This window comes from Porites lutea, chromosome 3 (genome assembly GCF_958299795.1).
Source record: "Porites lutea chromosome 3, jaPorLute2.1, whole genome shotgun sequence".
NCBI classification, from domain to species: Eukaryota; Metazoa; Cnidaria; class Anthozoa; order Scleractinia; family Poritidae; genus Porites; species Porites lutea.
Window position 1 is genome coordinate 21,588,948 of NC_133203.1, and position 8,590 is coordinate 21,597,537.

The 8,590-nt window shown below is 41.6% G+C and overlaps 1 pseudogene; it reads left to right on the top strand.

The window, feature by feature from the left end:
• Positions 1-4,478: 4,478 nt before the first annotated feature.
• Positions 4,479-5,923, top strand: LOC140931917 (uncharacterized; annotated as a pseudogene).
• Positions 5,924-8,590: the final 2,667 nt, after the last annotated feature.

Sequence of the window (8,590 nt, forward strand, 5' to 3'; positions counted from 1 at the left end):
GTTGAAACACTCGTACACAGCCTTCTTGTGGACACGAGAACAAATCATCAGTGCTAGGCAAAGCAGAAGTTTCTTGAGGGACGTCGGTTTGTTCCCTGCTGGGTTCCTTGGGTTGTCTAACCATGGATACCGTCTTAAAATTACCATCCGAAAACTTAGCGGAGAGCCAACCGTAGTTTACATCTGCAATAATAAAATATGAACTTAAGAGTAGATTACTTACAAATAAAACTGGTAAAGGATAAGTCATACTAATAACCAAGTACGACTGAGGTTGCATCCAATTTCTCTCTCCTTGTTGAAAACTGTTGTTTAAATTTGAATCTGAATGAATAAATCAATACTTAAAATACTGATTCAGAGTTGATAACGTTGCCAGGCATATAAATGTATTTTACGCATAAAATTATGAAAGTTCCTTTCAAAAGTTTTGTTTCATCGTAAGTAAAACAACTTTAATAGGCCCCTTCAGATTACCAACTTTCTAAAATTCTGGTAAAAAACACGTAGTAAAACTGACCTGTACTTTTCTCCATCACAAAACGTTTTCCTGAACCAATGTTGTACGCCCGCCAGGCCACAAGTGCACCATCGCTGAACTCGAAATTGTGCAGTTTGCTTATTCCCGGGATCTTCTGTTCTTGATTTATTTCTGGCACTGTCTGTAAAACTGCCACACGAACACCATTGACTCCCCCATGCGAGAGTAGTGCTTCCTGCATCTCTTCTGCTTTAGTGACATTGTGTCCCTCGTTGATATAAATACGGATATGGGACTTGCCGAACCAATCTTGCTGGGATTCACGATACAACTGAGGGAGAAATTTCATGGCCCAATCGTTTACTACAAGAACCGTATTTTCATTCAGCCGTTTCAAGACATCCAGCCGTGATTGATCTTGCCTTACTTTTTTGGAAATTACTGTTATCGTTGCCAAATATAGACATAAAGCAAGATGCCAAACACAGATTCTGAATACCATAGAGACAGCGACTGGAACATCCTCGCAAGGATTGAGAAAAAGCTTACAAACAGACCGGTGAGAATATGTACAGTAGTTGATTTCATGTGTAAACAAATGTATCTGTTGATGAACGCTACTCGTTATTTATCTGAAGCTTGCGTGAAGAAATTCGCGTATGTATTGATCTGTGGATTCACTAGCTGCAAGTTCTTCCTTTTGTTTTCAAGTAATTTTTTAGTACACTGGCTTTTGGTGTAATCGTGGAACGGGTTTACATATTGTGCAAGCGGGCTTCTTTATGAAGTGAGCCCCATGCCTTATGTTTACAATATTCCTGGGAACTTATAAAACCAGAATCAACCTGGCAGTTTAGTTAGTGGTGTTTCTACGACTTTCTCACGATTAAACAAGAATGAAAATTGAATTATTTCCACTTTCCTTGAGTAAAATAATGGTAACTGGACAAAATACTGTATTATCTTTGCTTTTTGTGTGCGGTCGGCATTAATTGCATTACACGTCTTTAATTATCTAGCGTATTACACTTCTGCGGGGCATATCCTGATCAGCCTGTAAAAAAAAATCTTTTACGAAAGAATAATTCAGACATGCAGTTGAAGGATTCTTAGCATTAAACGTTAAGAAACGTCTGCATTGAGGTCAACGCTTTTTAAGTTCCCAAGAACGTTGAGGAAAGCGAAGAATGCGAAGAATGCAAAGACGCTAAATTGTACCATATGTTTTCGTGTCTCAATGAGACACTTTTGTCGCGCCGCGGATAATTTTCACACAACACAACATAAAGTATAGGCTCAAAGGCTGTTGCAGTTTTGGCTCGAAATTTAATGTACCAGTGGGCTTTCTATCGATTAGAAGTTAGCTAAAATTTGCTCATTTGCTAAAGCGCTTCGACAAGGGTAGTTAAAACAGTCATTAAGATGAAGAATTTAATACCTTTTCTAAATTAAACTACTGATTTAGAAAGACCAATAATGTTATGACTTTAATGTTTTACTTTACTGTTATGACAATAATGTTATGACTGTTATGACTTGCTAAAAGGTCATTGGTAGACGTTAACGCGTTTAGCTGTACGAGCGAAAAGAAAATGCACAATTTTACTCTATTTTGAACGACTGCGGCAGGCCAAAATGGCGATTTTCAAACTTTCCTCGATTTTGAAGAAACTAAAGCGCGTTGGGATATTTTAATTGTGTTTTCGAAAATAACTCACTAAAGGGTTTATTTGGGCAAAATATGAAGAAATTGAAAATTTTGAAACTGTCGCGGGATTCTTGATATTTACAGAAACTGGCTCTTAAGCTTACTTTGAAGTGCTTGACAAATCGCATCCCCAAATAGCGAGCGAATTTTGTCGAAGAAGTCACCATCGCTATCGCTCTTCCCATCATTAACGTCTTTCAACAAACTTTCCTCACTTCTAGCACTCATTTCGAAGCAACTCACAACCTTTCCTGCAGTGAATCACGAGGGAGATTGCACCACACTTTTCACTTGCCAAACAGACAGCACTCGCATCAGAAAAGGACGAGGCTTTGACCTGTTTATGTACAAGTACGTTTAACGAATAATCTCATTTGTTCTTGAGCTGTGCAGGGAGTTGATATTCCCGCCATTTCGTTACACATTTAATTCACCCCTTCTTATTGGCCGAAGTTTTTCTTTCATTGAAAAACTGCTGGTCCTGCCATGAGACCGCACAAAACAAGATGGCGGAGTCGAAGGAGGAAGCAAATTTCAAATCTTTTTTCACCGCTTCGAAACCATGTGGGCTAGAGATGAAGTTTCTTCATGCAACTGCTCCGAGAAGTCCTATAGACATGTATACTGCCGATGCTTGCATTGCAACGGAAAAGCAACCACTAGAAAGACGGAATTGCGGCATTGGTCAGAAGCTCGATTATGTGCTGAAGGTGCTTCAGGCACTTTTGGATTTAATAGTTTGGACTCAGATGAGGAGTCGGATACTGAGACAACTGAGATGATAGTACTGTTTCACCTCAGATGCGATGTATAAATGGTATAAAAGGTTGGTTTACACGCAACCAGATTTGTTGGCAAGATTTTGTAAAGTAAACTTGTCGAACACAAAAAAATTCAACTGATTTTTTTCCAGGCCTAATTTAATCTTACGGTGATCAAGAGCCATTATGGCTCTTAAGGGACTGGTCATTATTTATCGGAAGGGGGGGCCTGGTGCAAATAGGGGGTGGGCCACCATTTTTTATGCATGGCTTAAAGGGGGGCCATTAAAAATATGCAAACGTTTTGCCAGCAAAAATGTTAAAAGCTGCATCTGGATGCCATCAGCAAATACAGCCTATTAAAATAGCTTTATACAACACCTTTTATTAACACTTACAAATCAGTATCTTACAACATTGATCTTATTTGTACTGTAAACATAACCAGCACCATCATCATCATATACATTCCCCAAAAGTAATGATAGCAACATTTCAGGTTAAAACACCGTAGTTTTCAATTGAATTTTTGTCCTTAATATTGCCAGGCGGTTTTTTACATGAGGAAACTTTCAAAGTTTGATTTTAAGTGACGCGACACAAGGAAACATGTCTTTTTCAAAACCGTAGTGTTCCGCGCGTTTTTGCTTTTTGTTCCTTTAATTGCTTTAGGAACAACCTAGGAACGCACAATATAGGAACTTTATTTGCACAATAGGAACAACGGTCGGCAAATTTCGGAACAATCTGGTCCGTTGCAGCAAATTGGAACACAAAGTTCCTTTTCATTTTAGTCAGAAGGAACAACTGGTTCCTCTTTGCTCTTTTCAGGAACAAAAGGTCCTCTTTCAACAGTTCCGATTTCCCTTCATGTTCCTTTCGAAGTGATTGGCGAACAAATGTTGCCAATCTAATTTCTCACTCTACACAGTAAGGAACAAATTGTTCCTATTTACTGGCATATCCACTGCTGTTCGGAACGCCTTGTTCCCTTTCGGTTCAAATTGTTCCTATTCATGCCCAACAGGAACGGAATTGTTCCTAATCGAGGTGGTTTTTTGTTCCTCAAAATGAGTGTTATGTTCCGCGTATAAATGGGAACAGGTTTCAAATTTGTGACAAAGGAACTAGCGTTCCATTTTGCGCCAAGTGTAAAAAGGAATAGGGAACAATAGTTCCTATTTATCGTAGGCTATCTGAAACTACTGTCAATCACCTCGGCTATACAAATTTATCAAAACATATATCCTTCAACAATCAAGTTAAGTACCAGACTTGCCCGCTATATGTTCAATCGCGTTCGGGCTTGCCCGCGCAAGTTCAGGCTTGTGTCTTTGTTCCTTTTGATTAATTGTGTACCAAATACGGACAAGAAAACAATGGGGCAAGGGGCAAGAATGACCAAGTGTGGGCAGAGATGGGCTAACAAATATCTCATTGGCGAATAGGATGATCTCTTGGGGACCCTTTTGCTAGTATAAGTGCGTGCATACTTTAGAATGATATCGATTTCAAGCTAATCCTTAAGATGAACAAACGAGTCAAGGATGTCAACTGGTCAAAGTTAGCAAATGCTTCGCCTAAACCACAGAGACTTCACTTAGAAGAGGATGATTGTGATGGTCTTTTTCACTGCCCAGTGCAAATTTGTAACCACGATGGATTCACTACGCAAAGAGGCTGTAGAAAACACGTAAAGAACAAGCACAGTTGGTACTATTACTTCGACGAGAAGCCAAACAGTGCTCAAATGGAATCGTTTCATAATCAATCCAAGAAAATTGAAGCCAACGATCGGATGATTCCACGTGCAACGAGAGCAATTGCCTCATTCGACTTGAAAAACAACATTGCTAAGAGTTTTTTCTCATGGCTAACTGGCAGCGCAGGGGTTGTAAAAGCGATCGACAAGCACAGCAAATTGTCAGCAGGTGTTTAAGGTTTCTCAAATTCTGTTGCGAAGACGAAGAGGAACTCACATTTGGTATTGTTGATTTTAGCCTATGTTCACCGAATCTCCTATTTACATTCGTTGATACGATGCAGGATGAGTGGAAACTCGGACACGTGAGACGCATAGGTTACTTGGACGCCATTGCAGAATTGGCGGATTTCAGAAAAGTAAATGGCGCATCAGAAACAGTATGGAGAGGACTGTCCACAGCAGAAATGTACTTAAAAAGGGTGCGAAAAACCGTCTCAAAGATGATGAGGTTGCAATGGACCAGCGAACTCGATATTGACGCTTTAGAAGCCAAGGGGCACTGGGCCACCATGGAAGAGCTTTTAGAGGTGGTGGGGCGTTACTTGCCGCGCTACGAGAGCGTGCTTAAAACATGCAGGGATAAACCAGATACTGTTTCGCCACTGGAATTATTGTTTGCTACCAAATTTCTGGCCGTCTATTTGTTTATCAAGGTTAAAGGCTCACGTCCGATGACATACCAATGTCTAACTGTAGAAATGGTTGACAAAGCTAAGACTAACGGCGGATTCATAGACCAAAAACAATTCAAGACAGCTGGAAAGTACGGTTTTGATTCGCTTTTCCTGACAGACACCAGTATGCAAGTCCTGGAAGGCTACATCAACCACATTTGCCCACTTCTCAAGCCTAATTGTGATTATGTTTTAGTCACGAGAAATGGTCGACAGCATAACAAGCTAGGAGAAGCAATGAGTAAATTGGTGTTCGATGCAACAGGCAAGTATGTTCACCCAACTCGCTACCGCCAAATAGTGGAGACGGCAAGCTCTAGAACTCTTAGCAGCAGCGCGCAAGATGCGATCTCCGAGGACCAGAAACACAGCTCTGTTGTGGCAAGAGTTCACTATCAAAAACGGCGATCTTGCGAAGTCGCCAGCAAAGCGCATGCATTTTTGGAAAGACTACAGGGCGAGAGGGGATCAGAGCTAGAGATGGACGTACGCTCCAGGCTTTCTGAGAATTCAAGTTCTTCACAAGAATAAGATGTTGGCAAAACCGATACGTCTTCTAATGACGAAGAAGACGTAATTAAAGATACAACACGCGAGCCTTTAGTAGGAGTGCCAAAATTGAGGCACGAAAATGCGTTCAGAGTGACCGAAACAAGCACACGACGAAAGAGTTTAATGTTCACCCCCGAGGAAGACAAATTTCTCAAAGCTGGACTTAAACGGTATGGATTTGGGCAATGGAAAGCGATTCTAACAGACCCCGACTTTCAGTTCCAAAAGGGAAGAATGGCTAACTCTCTTCTGAGCCGAGCCGCTAGAAGATTTGGATCATATTCAAAATTGATGGAGCGTTGACAAGGTCCTACTTAACGAACGAACTCAAGGGCATGTAGCTATCTTAAATTCTTGAACTCAAATAAATGGATTATTGCAAACTTTAGCCTTACGTAAAATGCAAAAACAAATATAGAAAGAGGAGATAATGTAAGCTAAATCCATAACGTCAATATTTATTTAATGACTGAATTCCTCGGCATGACCATGCCATCATGGTATTTGAAACTGACAACAAAGCATTAATAATACAAGTGTTCCGGGCATAAAGGCCTTCAAATTAGTTTAACTTAGTATATCTTAAATTGCATGTCGGGCACCTAAGTTGATCCTACTTTTTGACACGTTTCTGCGAACTGAAAAAGCTAGTCACCCGTTTCTGTCCCTCGGTTGTTTGGCTTCTCGAGAGTCTTGCTCGCTTCGAAGGTCTGTTGTCAGGTGAGGGTACTCGCCTCAGTAATGGTGAAGAGCCTGTGCAAATGCTTTCATCAAATGAGGGCTCGTAACAAGGTGTCTTTGGTGTAATGAACATGTCCACGCTCTCCGATTCGACGACCTCCTGGCTCGTAGGTAGAGTAAACATCGTCTGGTGCGTGTCCTCAGGCGGGTCGTAAGATGGTGTCTTTGGCGTATTACCATCGTCGTTTGCAGCCGTTGGTCTAGACATGTTTTGGTTGCTACCTTCGACGATAACCGGTAAGGGTGAGTAGACATCTCTGACGGAACTCGCGTACCTAGGATCCACTAATCCACGTTTCACACAGATTTCTTTCCTTTTTTCCATGGCCATCTGCAGGCGAAGGGTACCTTGTTTTTCGTGAAATGCATGGAGTTTCTCACAATCAATCTCCAAAAGACTGGGTCTGTGCCTCTCTAAACGCATATTGTTCTCAGCCATTTCTTTTTCTATTTCTGACAGCCACGGATTAGAGAATGCTTTTTTGACTTTCTCCTGTTCATCTCTTTCCCTTTGCTTTTCGAGACGTTCTGCCCTATCATTCAAGGCCTTTTGTTCTCTGCGGGCGAGGTCAGTTGGTAGTGGCTCGTCAGGATGTGTAATCAGTCGATCTGCCTGTGATTTGCTGGTCACTCCCAAATTTACTAGATATCGTCGACGTCCGGCGATTTGACGATCTTGGATGGCTTTGTGCTCTGTTTGAGCGTTTCGCAGGAGCATGCTCAGCTATCTGTGCCGAAACCCACCCGGCACCGCCTTTTCGAGCTCATGGCGAAGCTTGTTTATGTGGTTGTTATCTTCATTTTCATCGGACCTGTCGCTTTTGGCTTCACTCTCCTCTTCATCCGTGAGTGAGATTTCACCGCCCTTCGTGTTGCACTCGGGGGCGTGCTATCCAGTAGGGAAACGGACAAAATTCTCTGAATGTCTTCACTTTCTAAACCGTCCTCACGATCTCCTAAAGTCCTTCCAGTCTGTGCGGTAGTGGAGTTTGTAGCAACCATCTTTTGGGCCCATACGATGCAGTCCATTGCATGTTCTCACAGCCACTGGTTGGCCTCCGGGTTAACTTGCGGCAAGCTTCTGAAGAAGTACTTGTAAAGTCTTCGGTTCAGCGAGTCATTGTGGGCCTCGCCAAAGTCCATCTCTTGTTGACATGTAATGTACATACTTGCACGGCAGTGGAACCCCTGGGCCTTCTTCCATTTTACATCGTGGGATGTAAAACCGCCTTGACAAATTATCTTCCAGTCATCAATGTCGAGCAGGTTGTTGTATGCCTCGTCGAGAAAGATAACTTCCGTGGAGCCGTCAATCATCGACTTGTTAAAGCTCTTCTGTTTGGTTACGCGAGCAATTCGGCTTAACGGCACAATTTGAAACACTAGGCTGAACAGGCTCGTTTTGCCGCTGTCAGAAGCTCCGATGGCACATGGCACAGGTCGCTTATGTTCTTTATCTCTGAATAGCGCGAGGAAATCAGTGCAAAACTGTTGTATTTGCCCTTCAGGTAGGCTATTGGTTAGAATTTGCTCGAAGTATTTAGGATCGGGCTCTTGGAGGCTGTCATAGTGGACATACGCTCTTGGTGATGTGATACCTCGCTGTAGAAAACAGAAAAAAAAAGAACTGTTAAAACATACAAACATGTAATAAATAGGTAAAACAAGTAGAAACCTTTACCCGCCAACCAACGTGGAGTAGTCCTACATTAGGTAACTCGAAACTGAATAGCACTTGATTTGACATATTCCAAGGTTAATTATATTTGTATAGTAATAGAAAAGCGACTTTTCTATTGAACAGATACATTGTCATTTTAGCCAGCAGATAAATTGTAGCCAAGGAAATTGTGATAACGGAATTAAAACAACCTTTACTGATGAAAACGTATGCTCTCACCTCTGATT